Here is a 14,653-nt window from a genome sequence, read left to right on the forward strand (position 1 = left end):
CAACAGACTTCAGATTCTTGAGCTAATTGTTACAAATCTCAAGTAGGAAGGTTCTGATTGCACTTTCTGGTAATTTCTATAACTATGAAAAGACTTTTCCTGGGGTTCAGAAATTTGGGTGCAAAGTAGAACACATCCGGTGGCTCAAATGGCAGCTTGGTTCTCCTGGAGACCAGGTCATGGCAGTAAGCTGGCTTTTGTTCCATGTTCACTCCACTTGAAGGTCTCATGATTTGAAAGAAGGATGAATTCAATGGATTCTAGAATGCTTGTGAGTCCCTGGACAGAAGAGGAAGGCTGTGGTCAAAAAGCCTTTGGTGAGAGTCGCGTTACTTACTTCTTTTTATAATTTGAGGTCTTATCTGTGTGTGGGCTTATCTTCAAATCTGAACGGCCATGAGGAGATTTTATTATAAATGTAAACACCCCAGAAGGCACAGCTCGCCCAGAAGGCAGGCAGGTCAGGCTGTTTTTCGTCACTGATTTGATTCAATCCTCTGGCGGCTCAGATATAACTTAAGCATGATTAAACTTTAGAACAAGCTGCCAGGAGGACTGTGAAATCTTCATCCCTAAAATTAGGAGAGACAACCGCTTGGCTCAGATGGTTTACCCAGGCAAAGGTTTGGGCTGGATTAGTAATTTCTAAATGCCGGTCCCCAGGCCAGAGCATCATGCTAACAACACTCCTAAGCAAAATGAGAAAAATATAAGTGATGTATCATGTTTTTTCTTAAGTCAAATTTATTCCATTTTAATTATAGGTTTTATCTATAATATGATCCCCTTTGTTTTCAATGCCATATTTTTGCTAGTAGCTGGAAATTAATTTTCTCATGCCTTAGCTTAGAAAAATAAGTAAGCAGCCCTCTATCCATCCCCATTTCTTTTTTAAAGTTTTAATGGGCCTTGAAATTCAAAATTCTGGGAACCACTGGTCTAGATAATCTTCATTCAACAAATGTTCATTCATCTGCCTGTTCTTATGTCATACAAAAAAAAAAAAAATAACAACTTTGTCCCACAGGAGCATGAAAAATAATAAAATCAACTAACACTCATTGCACATGACACCATGCTAAGTGCTTTGTTTTATGTACACTATTTTATTTAATTCTTGCAATACCCCTCCAACAAAGATACCCAACTAACAGCAGCGGGGGTTTGCCCCCTGGCCATCCCAGGCATAGGATTTCATAACTGACCTGCTTTTTCACCCTCCCTAGAAAAAAGACTATTCCTGGTAGTCCCAGGAAGGTGGCGTGATGCCAAAGAAACACTTTAAGCTTTGTTTTTTTATTGTTATTTTTTTGAAACACTTTCAGCTTTAAATGTACTGTTTTTTCATGAAACTGAAGCTTGAGGGGTGGGGTGGATAAGGGCGCGGCAACAAAAACAAACGAGAAACACAAGGCCACACAAGGTCGATGCTGGAAGCACCGGTGGAGCTTCTGATGTAGAGAACGTGTCCAATCAGTCAGTTTTGAGGTAATCAGAGACCATTTGTCCAAAGGGCCCAATCTTCCCATCCCACCGTCCAGTCACATCTCCCTCCGTCTGGGGCTCTGCGATTCGCGAGCACTTCTGCATATGTGCAAGCACTAAACACGGTGTGCATAGGCATTGGCATCTAGTTAATGATGACGGCTAATTACAGAATGGAAGAAATAATACTTGCTTTTGATTGAGCCACTTTAATCTTAATTCTGAATTCAAAAATCAAGTGTGGGAACATGGGTCTAAGCCAAGGCCACTTGGAACCAGAGTCCAATCCTTGAGTCACTGAGTCTTAAACTGGTAACTTAAGTCATCATTTTGATGCAGTTTTCACAGGTAGAGAGTTAAGAGATTTGGATTTTTTTTCTTTTTCCGCAGAAAGAGGGGAGTGTTTAGGAAGTCACCGTGACTGGGGCACAATCCGTGAGTAAATCACCTTTAGGTTCCCCGACTTCATTGTTCCCTATGGGAGGGGGTGGGATACAAGTTCCTTAGAAAAGAATCAGCCTTTGTCATTGCATTGAATTGGGACCACCCGCCCCTTAAATTCATATGTTGAAGCCTTAATCTCCAATGTGAGAATGTTTGGAGATGGACCCTTAGGGAGGGAATAAGGTTTAAATGAGGTTACGGGGGGCAGGGGGTGCCTCATAGTGGGATTAGTGCTTTGATAAGAAGAGGAGGAGACACCAGAACTCTCTCTTCACCCTGTGAGGACACAGTGAGAAGGCAGCTGTCTGCAAGCTGGGAAGGGAGCCCTCACCAGCACACAACCATCCATCTCGGACCTCCAGAACTGGGAGGAAGTAAATGTCTGCGTTGAAGCCCCGCCTCCGGTATCTTATTGTGGTAATGGAGCTAAGACCACTGTCCTTAGGACTGTGCACGGATAACTCCAGTGTGGTGGAAGAGCGTTGTAATCAGCACTTTTTTTTTCTTTTTTTTCTTTTTTTTTTTTTTTGAGGAAAAGCAACCTGACCCCGAGATATATGAGTCTTTATGGAGGCAAAGGGAGAAAGGTTTGTATGCACAGGGGCAGATGCCTGACACGATTCTGACCCAGTGGAAAGAGAGCTGTGACTCCAGGAAGTCAAAAAAGGAGTGTCATCTCTGGTTATCCCTGCCACTGAGAGCGTCTGGTCCATCTCAGAAAGTGAAGGGCAGGCCAGTGATGGCTCAGCCACTCCGATAGGTCAGCCTGTAAGGCCAGCTCTCATTGGAGCCAATGCGCAATAGCACAAAGCAATGGCAGTAATGGTGGCAGAGGACTTCCAGAATGCTCTCCCATAACCGTGCTGAGTCCTCCTGTGTCCTGTGTAGCTTGCCGCCTGGGACAAGAAAGTGAGGGGGGAATACTCAAAAGGGAGGGAACAGATTTGCTGACCATCTGGCATAGGGTGTCCTAAGCTGATATATATATATATTTTTTTTTTTTTTTAATTAGAGAAATAGAAAAAATATCCACCTATATTTGTACCCTTAGTTTGTGCTGTTAAGATAAAAATAAAGAAAAAAATGGCTTCTTTTCGTAGGAGAATCATGAATTCTGCACTTTGGAAGGGTTCTGAGTGAAGTAGTATCACATGGAGATTAGCTCATCACCTGTGTTGGAACCCCAATCCCACCAATTTACCAGCTGCTTAACCGTAAGGAAACTGCTTTATGTCCTTGGGTCTCCTCTATTAAATGGATGAAATGATAATGTCTTCCTTCAGGAGTTATGGTGAGAATTAAGCATAAAACATTTAGGACTGTACCTTGTACAAAATAATTTCTTATTATTCTCAATTCCAAACTTAACATTTTGTAGAATGGCTTCCCAAGACTCAGAAGTAAATTCCCCAAGGTCACAAAGCATATTCAGATCATTAGTATTTGATAGCGTATGTTAGGGTGACCAACCAGCCCAGTTTTCCCAGATCTATCCCAATTTTAGCCTGGAAAGTCCTCCATTCACGGCAAACTGGGATGATGGGTCGCTCACTCTTCAGTGAGGAGGATAAAATCACATGAAGAGGAATCAGCTGAATGAGGTCATAATCATGGAAGAGATTTTCTTCTGGAAGGAGCAACGTTACTACTGCAGCTGTAACTCCAAATGCGAGTGCCTGGTGTGAGACTCTGATAACTATTAAGAGAGAATCCGTTGAGTTGTACATGACTACATAAGGCAGAGGTTGTCTAGTGATGTGTTAGTTTGGTGGACAGGAATTTTCCAGACAGGCTTTCTATGCTCTGGGGAAATTCCAGCAGTGCAGATGTGGTCTGGTCTCATAAGTGGAAGTTCTGTCCTGATATTTACAGAATGGAGTTCTGAATAATAATCTAAGATTGCATTTGTAGAGCATTTATCTCAAAGGAGTTCAGTGTTCTTGGCAGTCATTATTTAATTAATCCTCAAACCGTCTCTGTGAGACACAGAGCAGGCAGGTGTAATTATCTCTGTTTTTCAGATTACATGACTTGGAGTTATGCCTGGTTATAAGGTGCGTTGGAAAGAGATGTTCCACTCTGATAACAGATTTGATTTGGTTCCCATTTTTTCCAGTGAGCTTTAGGCTTGATGGAACTCTAGGGAACCCTAAATGAACATCATAAGCAATGCAACGCTCTTTGTATGTCACATGCTGCATTTGGTCAACACATCAGACAACCAACAGGCAGGAAGCTCAGCCATTACACAATCAGCTGGCCAAGCCTCCAGAAGTTGGTCAACCCTCCATCCACTCCCTGCAGGAAAAATTTTCATGCTATGTCTTTGTGTAAATGGTAAGACCTTTAATGATTGGTTAAATGATGGGTTAAAAATCAGGAATTGCCGTACGACTCTGCCCACACCCTCACCTTGGAGCAGTTAAGTCCAAACAGGAAAGAAATAAAGGAGGAATGGAACTGATGTCCCCTTTGGAAGAAGTGGGCGGACAAATAATGACTAGCCACGGGCGCTGAATCGTTCAGGCATGCCCAGCTGCGCTCCGTGCAACAATGCTAGACTCAGGGCTGGTGACCTCCTCCAGGTCACACAATGCAGCCCAACCCCAGTGCGATAGTATCAAGAGGTGGTTGGGATGAGGGCCCGTACGAGTGGCCCCAAAGAGCTTTCTCGCCCCTTCCGCCATGTGAGGTCACAACAGGAACACACTCATCTGTGAACCAGGAAGAGGACCGTTCGGCTTCCAGAGCTGTGAGAGAGAAATGCTTGCTGTTTAGGCCACCCACAGTCTGTGGTATTTCGGTTGTAACGGCCGGAACTGACCAAGATGACCAATGCATTTGACCCTCACCAATGAGGCAGGAGTCAATTTCTCAGTTAGGGAAACTGAGGCCAGAGAAGTTAAAGGATTTGCTGAAGGTTACAGAACAATTGTCAGAGCTGGGATTCGAACCCAGGCAGGCAGCCTTCAGAGACTTTGGACTTAACCGTTTTGCTATAGGGAAGGCAGAGACGAAACATGAAAATAATCTCCTCAGGGAGGAAAACTTGCACCCTGTCTAAATGATAAACCTGGTGGCTGCTTGACCTTTGACCCATTGTCACCTCCTCTAATTGGGGGTGTGAGGAGCAGGGAAAAAGTTGTGACTATTGAACCTGAGACCAGGAGAAGTGACAATCATGGCCACAGCCGCGGGTCTGCCAGGAGGGAAGGCCTTTCTTGGCTTAACTACTTCCCCAAATCTGTCATTCTGGCTAATCAGAACTCAACATGACTCTTCAATGCCCAATGCCTCCACATTTACTAGGTTTGTCCAAAGGGGTGCAAGCCTATTACTGAGATCACGGCTGCCGCTTCAAGTCTGTCCATTGCGCATGTCATGGGGAGGCACAGGAGTGGTGGAAATCCAGAGATGGGGAAAGACTGGAGACGCTCAGATCAGAAGGCAAAAGGCCGGTGGAACATTTTGCAATAGTTCCAAGGGACTAGAGCTGTCCGCGTGGGTCCAAGGGGACACTCCAGAGTCATGCAGCCCCTGAAAGCATTTGGGGCCATGGGTACAGGGCCTCATTTGCAGACAATGAGAAGCACATTGACAAAAACTAATTTCCAGACGATCCTAAATCATTACAGGAGGACGTCATCGGCAGGTTCTCAAATCAAGCCCCATCAGCAAGTCCGATCAGTAATTTCTTCCGTGAAACTTTGGAAGTTGCCATCAATTTTCTGGGGTGAGAATAATTCAGGGAAGCTGGTTTCTGTGTCTGTTTTACTTCTAAAACACAAGCATATCACCTGCCAACTGGGAAATCACTGTTAGGCAGCCACAAAAATTCGAGTGTCAGCAACCTTCAATCTTACTTAAGCTGCCTTGTTAAAAAAAAAAAATTACTAAGTTTTGGGGTGCCTGGGTTGCTCAATTGGTTAAGCGTCTGACTCTTGATTTCCTGATTTCAGCTCAGGTCTTGATCTCAGGGTAGTAAGTTCAAGCCCCGCATTGGGCTCCACACTGGGAATGGAGCCTACTTAAAATAATAATTATTATAATAATTATAATAGTTATTATTGTAATTATAATTATAATAATGAAGATTACCAAGTTTGAAGACCATGAGAACAAAGCATTAAGCCAAGCTCAGGGCCCTGGACATCTGCACAGGCTGTTGGCCAATGAAGCCAGCCCCATCATAGCTTTATGCCTTTGGAGGGCCTGCCTTGTTTCCTGGTGAGCTCACCTCACCCATCAGGATGCCCTTCTGCTGCTGTTTCTTTTTTTTAAAAGATTTTATTTATTTATGACAGGCAGAGATAGCGAGAGAAGGAACACAAGCATCGGGGAGTGGGAGAGGAAGAAGCAGGCCTCCTGCTGAGGAGAGAGCTGGATGTGGGGTTCAATCCCAGACCCTGGGATCATGACCTGAGCCAAAGGCAGACGCTTACCGACTGAGCCACCCAGGCGTCCCTGCCCTTCTCCTTCTACTGCAATCCGAGGCCCTCCCTGTTTGCCGCTATATAACTAGGGTGTGCTTGGCCCCTGGAACCCCCACCCGGGGCCCCAGCTGCCCTCCCCTACTTCCCCAGCCTGCAAGAACTTCAACTGGCCACCAGGCCCTCTCCCAAAACTTGCTCTGTGGTAGAGGCAGGTCCGTTTCAGGTTCTCAGTGTTGTTAGCAGCAACAGAGTTAGATCCATGTACAAAATGGGTGTCGATGTCTGCCCTTGCTTTCAGAACCTCTGGGCACATTCCTCTAGGCACCATGTAAGGGGGCGCTCCAAGGATTCCCCACAAGGGGAACACGGCCGCAAGGAAGGAGCCAGCCTTGCCCATTCTCGAAGCAAGGGCTACTCCATTACCAAGATGGAGCCGTCACAAAGCTGCTGGTACGGGAATACCTAGTGGGCTCTTTAACCTCATGCAAAGGCATTTCAGTGCTCCGGTGTAAATGCCGCGTTCATCTGTCTCCGCTCCCGCGACTGCATGACACGAAGGGGAAGGTATAACTGAATATGTGTTTGTTGAATCAGCTTCTGTGAAAAGAGAGATAAAAATGTGAGTCAGAAAGTGAAAGGAATAGGTCTTGCAAATAGGAAGCAGCATCATCCTTTTTTCCGGGGACGGAGCAGGGAGCCGAGTCACATGGACAGGCTGGAGCTGGGTAAGCTGCTTTCGAGCAGAGGAATGAGGGCGATAAGGACTCACGCCTGGGACTCATTATTGTGTGTGTGTAAAAAGAAGGGAATTGATACCCTTTCCAGTTTGGTAATGAAGAGGATTAAGAACATGCTTTTGGAACTCTCTGAGCTCTCTCTTATTTTCTATGGCAATAGGAAAGGCTATAGATGAACCTGGCTCCATCTTCCTACCACACAGAGACGATGAGAAACAATAAGATTTCTTAATTTTATCAGATGTTATGACTTCAGCATATTCAGATAATCTGAGATGGGGGTCTATCATTTTGAGACAACACATGAAAGCATGTAATCGATTTCTACTAAAAAGAAACTGTTACCCACAGCACGGGGTTCACACATAAAATGGAGACAAGAGCCCATGGGAGAGTTACAGCCCAGCAGGGGGCGTGCATCCCAGCACACTGAGGAAGCTGCTGAGCAGGGTGTCAGCCATGGGAGTGCGGGGAGGAGCAGCACTGCCCCCTGCCCTGACTCGGAGCTCTCATCTCCGTCCTGGTTCCTTTTGCTTTGTTTGGATTTGGGGTTTTTTGGGGGGTGGGGCAGTTGGTGTTTTTGGGGGTGGGGCAGTTGTGGGTTTTTTTGGTTGTGGGTTTTTTTTTTTTTAGTTTTTGTTGTTGTTTGGGGTTTTGTTTGTTTGTTTGTTTGTTGTTTTTTGCATCTTGACCCACCTGGGGTTACATTGTCCTTGATCTTGAAACTCTTTCAAGTGTCTACTTTCATCCCTCCATCTCTAGACTCCTTTCGGGTGGATGACAGTGTCCTAATCCAGCCCTGGTTCTGCACTCACTTGGGTGGGGTCATCTGCAGCCTCCAGGTCCCACCAGCTCCGGACTTGAATGTCCTTGGACAACCTCACCCGGGACAGTGGGTTTCCACCTAAACCTTGTCTCCCATCAGCCCTCTCCCTTACCCACCCGCCATCCCACCCCCCACTAATCACTGCCAAGCTTTCCCTCCCCCTCCGGTTCAGCTGGTATCAAACACAGAGATCGTGGATAAATTACCATTGAACAAAAGCAGGAAAATTATTTTCTACTTCGCCTTCTTGGGATAGTTTTTCTCAAAAGTAATATTAATTTTTATGAATCCTGGATCCTATGAGCACTACACGGAGAAGTGCTTTGAACACTGTAAAGTGCTGTCCAAACATTAGCCATCATGTTCCATCTGAATGGCAAGTAGCTTTCACAAGGGACCTATTTGCTCGCTCTAGGTTTTTGGTTTTCAAAAACATTCTTAAAATTCAAACACCACTTTAATATTTGAAAGTTCCCTTTATCCTTATTTTAAATCATATTGATCTTAAAGAATTCCACACAGAGGACATCCCTACTGTATGAAATTACAAAGTAGTCACTCCAGAGTCCCAGTGATCCCTGACAGGCAACACTATATGCCAAATACACTGTTATAACTCTCTGGTAAAAGCCTCCCTAGGATGACTTCTAGCGGAGATCTTTGTGATACACAAAGCCAGCCCTGATGTGGGGTTCCCAGGACGTGTATGTGGAGAAACACACCCAAGGGCCCTTAAAGGTATCTATCCAATACTCTATTTCAGTGGCTTATCAATAAAAAGGCAACTTTTTTTCTCAAATCGTTTTTGCGTATGGTGTCCTTACTGATCCAGGGTGCTACACGATAACAGCAAAAGATCTCATTCTAAATCAAGATTTTAAAAGCTCTTTAGTGGGGCACCTGGGTGGCTCAGTGGGTTAAGCCGCTGCCTTCGGCTCAGGTCATGATCTCAGGGTCCTGGGATCGAGTCCCGCATCGGGCTCCCTGCTCAGCAGGGAGCCTGCTTCCCTCTCTCTCTCTCTGCCTGCCTCTCTGTCTACTGTGATCTCTCTCTGTCAAATAAATAAATAAAATCTTTAAAAAAAAAAAAAGCTCTTTAGTGATGGCACTGATTTCAAATGAGCCTGTTTCATCTGCAGTGTTTTATCATGCGCCCATGTTATAGGCAACAACACATTTGTTTGGGTAGCTCCCCGATGTTTGTTCAACACTATGTTAGCTTCTTACAAGGACCTTGGTGACGTCTGAGTAGAACAAATTGGAAAATATTTGGGAACGCCATTTCATGAGCTTGTTGTCTTTTTTAAGTACACTGTAAGAATTCTTTTACGAAGTTGCTCACAGCCTTACAAGTACTGTATGTGCTAACAACTAGAGCTGTCGCTGGCGTAATAGTTAAGTAAGAGCATTTTTAAATCTTTTTTCAAGTTTTTCCTTATTTATTTACTTTAGAGAGAATGAAAGAGAGAGAGAGAATTGAAGTGAAGGGAAGGGCAGAGGGGGAAGAAGAGGGAAAGAATCCCCAGCAGACTCCACACTGAGCGAAGAGTCCAACACAGGGCTTGGTCTCCAACTCCCTGATCACGACCTGAGCCAAAGCCATGAGTCAGAGGTTCTACCGCACGCCACCCAGGCGCCCCCAGTAAGAGCATTTAAAATAAGGTCACTCTAAACATCTGGCCATTGGCGTTACGCTACCTTTGTCTTTAGCATAAGATTTTCCACATCACACCTATCCTTGATATGAACATTTAAACGTACATGCTTCTAAGAAAGAGGTCTACCGGAATGAATAATTCTCAACCCTAATCGCATATTAGAATCACCTGGGGAGCTTTCAAAACTGTAAGTGCCCAGGCCCCATCAAAGACTGATTAACTCTTTATCTTTAGATCACAGTTCTTGAAGTGTGGTCTCTGAACCAAGAACTTGAGCATCACCTGGACACTTGTTAGAAAAGCACGTTCTCAGGCCTACAGCAAACCTACCAAATCAGAGCTCTGGAAATGAGCCATCTGGGTTTAACAAGCTCTCCCAGTGATTCCTATGCTGATGTTCAAGAACCACTATTTCAGGTACAAACATCTGTATTTTTCAAAAGCTTCCCGAGATAAAAATACATATGCAGGGTTGAGACTCAGGGGGATAGTAGTGTTATAGGACTTCATAGGCATTAAAATAAAAAGTTAAAAAAAAAAGGGGAGTGGGGGGCGCCTGGGTAGCTCAATGGGTTAAGGCCTCTGCCTTCGGCTCGGTTCATGGTCTGAGGGTTCTGGGATCGAGCTCCCCTCTGCCTTCAGTTCAGGTCATGGTCTCGGGGTCCTGGGATCGAGCCCCGAGTCGGGCTCTCTGCTCAGAGGGGAGCCTGCTTCCCCCTCCCTCTATGCCTACTTGTGATCTCTGTCGGATGAATAAATAAAATCTTAAAAAAAAAAAAAAAAAGGAAGGAGTGGGGAGGGGGGAAGAAGTGGCTTGTACAGAAAAACCCATAAGACTTCTATGTTTAGGGGAGCTGCCCTCTCCACTCCATTTCTCTGTGGAGAAATCTGGTCAGTGTAGCTTGCTGAGGTCATGCTTAGTGACTGGAATCAACATGGCCGTTTCCCTGGAGGGGACATCAGCCATGGCCCTGGCACACAGCCCTGCTGGTCAGGATGACGGTGACAGTGATAGAAGGACCGAGCAGGGATTCAGGACCCGACTGCAAGATCAGATAGAGTAAAGCCTTGCCTGGACACAGTATTTTAGAGCAGATGGCTGAATTTGGGATTCCAGGTGCAAAATATTTTATATGAACTTTTACCTAATAAATTTCATTGAAACGAGTATTTTAAGTGATGGTCTCAAAGGACATTTAGGTAAATACATAATTAAGACAAAGCAATAAATGCTTCCACTTCATCAGGCATTCAGATAGGACACAATACATCATTTTCAATAATCATTTCAAAACTCTCCTCAGGAATGGCTCTTTAAGAGGCTGATAATAGGCATGTGGAAAAATACTGATTTGAGTCAATTTGATAGCTTACGTGGCCTACAATTAATTCCCCCTACTAAATTAAATTCTTGGTAATTAGATGTCTCAAAAAGGAAGAGACATATTTAATTTTCCCTCTGGTTCAGTTAAACATATATATTCTCAAGAGCATGGATGGTTGAATACACCGTCGGCAGGCACGTTAGGGTTAAATAACTTCACTGAAATCACTTCCTTCAGAAAGAGAGGAAGCCTCCTATCTGCACCAAGTACAATATATTTTAAGAATTATTTAAAATAGATTTATCTCAGAAAAGAGTAAGAAAAAAAAGGTATTAGATTTAAAGTCAGTTCATTGCAGTAAAAACCTCCTAAATTGAAACCTTCTCATTAGTCTTCAACCAGAAGGCCGCCTCCTGCCTCGTACTCTCCTTGCATGTTGATGAGACTCATTTAGTGCCATTTTTAATTCTACATCGTGTCTGGAAAAGAGATCCTCCGATGCTTGAATCATTTCTGCTATGTCCCTCTCTAAACACCACTGGGGACACGAAACCCAGCCCTCCCGACGCCGAGAGTGCTTCCTATTTTTGTCGTGAAGGTAAGAAAGTGTCTTTCTCAGGCTGGCCCTTTTTCAACCTTTCTATTGCCTACATCTGTCTTGCTTCCGGCCCGGGGCACACAGACCATGTCTAATCCTTCCACAAATATACTGACCCTTCACATCTTTTGAAAATTGCTGCCAAGGTGAAATTCTACTAAGATAAATGAGAAGTTTTCTACCGGGACTTAAGGAATGAGCTGCATACGTACAAGATTGGAACAACAGGAGGCAACAGCCCAGACACTTCAGCTCCGACAAACAGAAGAGGAAGTTGAGGCTGACCACCAGGAATGAGCCCAGAGCTCACAATGCCAGTCACTGGTGGGACCAAGGCTCGACCCCGATCATTTTACACCAAGTTCTACTCCTTTTCCAACTTCTCCATGATGCCACCCTTGAGTCAGTTGCCATCTTTTGGAACTTCCAATATAATGGGCGCTTTTGTTGTCTTCACATCTGGAAATGTTCACCTGCCTTCCCTTGTCTCTCCTATTAGGCCATGGGTTTTTGGTTTTTTTTTTCTAAAAACAGGATAATATCTTTAATTTAGTCTAATACGTCCCATGGTATCACACACACTGAGATGCATAAAAAGTATTTCTTGATGTGAAATGAAAAGTCAAATATATTTTAACATTTGTCCATAGAAGCGACATTAGAAAGAAGAAATTATCTCAATGCAGCAATGTAAATCTTTTTTTTTTAAAAAAAAAAGTGTGGTCTTACATTCCATACAGTTGCCGGTGCCAAAGATATGTCTTAGTTATAAACTTGGATCACTTGTATTTCTTTTTCCTGAAGAGACGAATGCTTCAAGCACAATACTAACAAATGCCTAAATATTTTGCATTTTTCTACTCCCTTGATTAAACATGTGCCTGATCAGCTTCTCTGCCTCGGATTTTTTCCCTCTCTAGATCTGTCTATAAACTCCTTCCCCGCTACTCTTTCTACATAATAAAACGAGTCTCCTGGCCTCCAGAGTTAATTGCATACTGCCTGGCACGGTTTAGGGAGGCAAGATTCTGCTCATTTATGTCACTCGGCTCCCACACAGCGCTTGGCGCCTTCTCCAGCCCCTCCCAGTTCTCCTGCCCAGTGCTTGCCACACTCTCCCTGCAAAACTATGGTATTAGCGGTTAGTTATGTGACAAGATTTAAAGATAAAGTTTGGTTCAGCCAGGACTGTGATGACCTGAAAAACACGTTTTTTTAACTGAAGGCTCTATTTCTATTTGTTTTTGCAGTTCACTCTTTTGAGTAGGTTGGCTTTGTTTATTTTTGGTTCTCTTCCAACTGTTAAAAAATTTCCAAAAGACAATCTTCCAACAATAGATGAATCTGGCTCTTAATATGACTAGAAACCCTGAAAAGAACACATATTAATTTCTGGTTATTCTGTACACGGGACGGTATTGGCAGAAGAACTGTCATGGAGTCATTTCCGGTCGAGCAGATGGCTCCTGGGTGGGCGTGAGCATGGCTAGGCGCGATGCTTGATTTTATGTGTCAAGTTGACTAAGCAAAGGGTTGCCCAGGGAGCTGGGAAAACACATTTCAGGGTGTCTGTGAGAGTGTCTGCAGGAGAGTTCAGCATTCGAATCAGTAGACTGAGTGAAGGAGAGCCTCAACACCAAAACCATGAAGTCTCGATAAAACCAGAAGGCGGAAGAAGGGCAAGTTTGTTCTCTTTGCTCGAGCTGGCACATCCATATTCTCTTGCCCTCAGAAATGGGTGCTCCTGGTTCTCAGGCCTTCAGATTTGGGCTGATTTATTCCATCAGCTTTTCTGGTTCTCCAGTTTGCAGATGACAGACTGTGGGAATTCTCGGCTTCCACAATCATATCAGCCAATTCCTGTAATAAAGCTCTCCCTCTTTCCATACATACACATACACATCCTATTGGTTCTCTCTCTCGAGAATCCTGAAAATACACGAGGAGAAGTCTACTGCCGGGCTTCTTATGCACATTGTGTTCTAGCCTTGAACCCAATGGTAATGTTAAGGAGAATAATGAGGAAAAGAATGATAGCTATTTTTCAAAAGAAGATTTATGTGTTTATTTGAGAGAGAGAGAGAGTACGTGAGCAGGAGGGGCCGAGGGAGAGGGAGAGAGAATCTCAAGCGGAATCTGTGCTGAGTGTCAAGCTCGATCTCACAACCCTGAGATCATGACCCGAGGCAAAACCAAGAGTCAGATGCTCAACAACTGAGCCCCCTAGATGCCCTGAATGATAACTAATTTTTACTGAGCTTACTATACACCAGACACTACTCTCAGCCCTTTTCTTGTATCATCTTACCTCCCTCCCTCTACAGTTGTATGAAATTGGTGCAATCCGTATCAGAAGACTGAGGCTCAGAGTGAGTAAGTTGCTTTTCCAGGGTCACAGAGCTGGGAAATGGTAAAACAGCACTTAGATCCATACAGGTTGAGCCAAAGCCCTGGCTTTTAGCCACTGTGAAGCATTGCTGCCCCGGCTTCAAGGGTTTGTGAAAATCCACTTGGATAGATCACACATGACTTCCCATTCTTAGCAATCTGTCATCAGGACCGAAGGCTCTGGGCTGATTCTCTATACTTGACATGCACAGAAGCAAAACCAGATTCTGCTGTGGTTCTCTCCCTCGCTGTACCTGGGAAGCACGGGGCATGCTCTGCCAGGTGATTTCGCAAAACAAAGATGGTGGAGCACGGAGATTCTGATTAAGGTGGTCCACGGTAAAGTGCCAACGTCCGTAGTTTTTAAAGCTAGTGATTTTAATGAGAACTACTGTGGGTCCAGGATGCTACCAGTAAAGGCACAGACCAAGACTTGAATTTCACTGAGCAGTCTCTAGTCCCACTCCCAGGGTGCAGACTGCACTCTAGAAGCCAGAGCCCCAGGGCACCCTGCCCCCACTCCACTCTCCAGCCTCCATTTCACCACCAGGCCTTAACTCCTTTTTAGAGCCTGCGTTGCTGGCCAGAGGAGCAAAGAGAAGCGTGCAGGGTGCATCGAGCTTTCGGTCAGTGTCCCAGTCCCAGATGCACCCAAAGCTCTGGCAAGGGCCCAGTAGGCAGGTGTAATCAGAATGTCCCAGGGGATATTCAGAGCAGAGCCCTCAGCAAGCACCGCTTCTAAATTTGTCTTCGAGAATG

Source organism: Mustela erminea, chromosome 1 (assembly GCF_009829155.1).
Source record: "Mustela erminea isolate mMusErm1 chromosome 1, mMusErm1.Pri, whole genome shotgun sequence".
Taxonomy (NCBI): domain Eukaryota; kingdom Metazoa; phylum Chordata; class Mammalia; order Carnivora; family Mustelidae; genus Mustela; species Mustela erminea.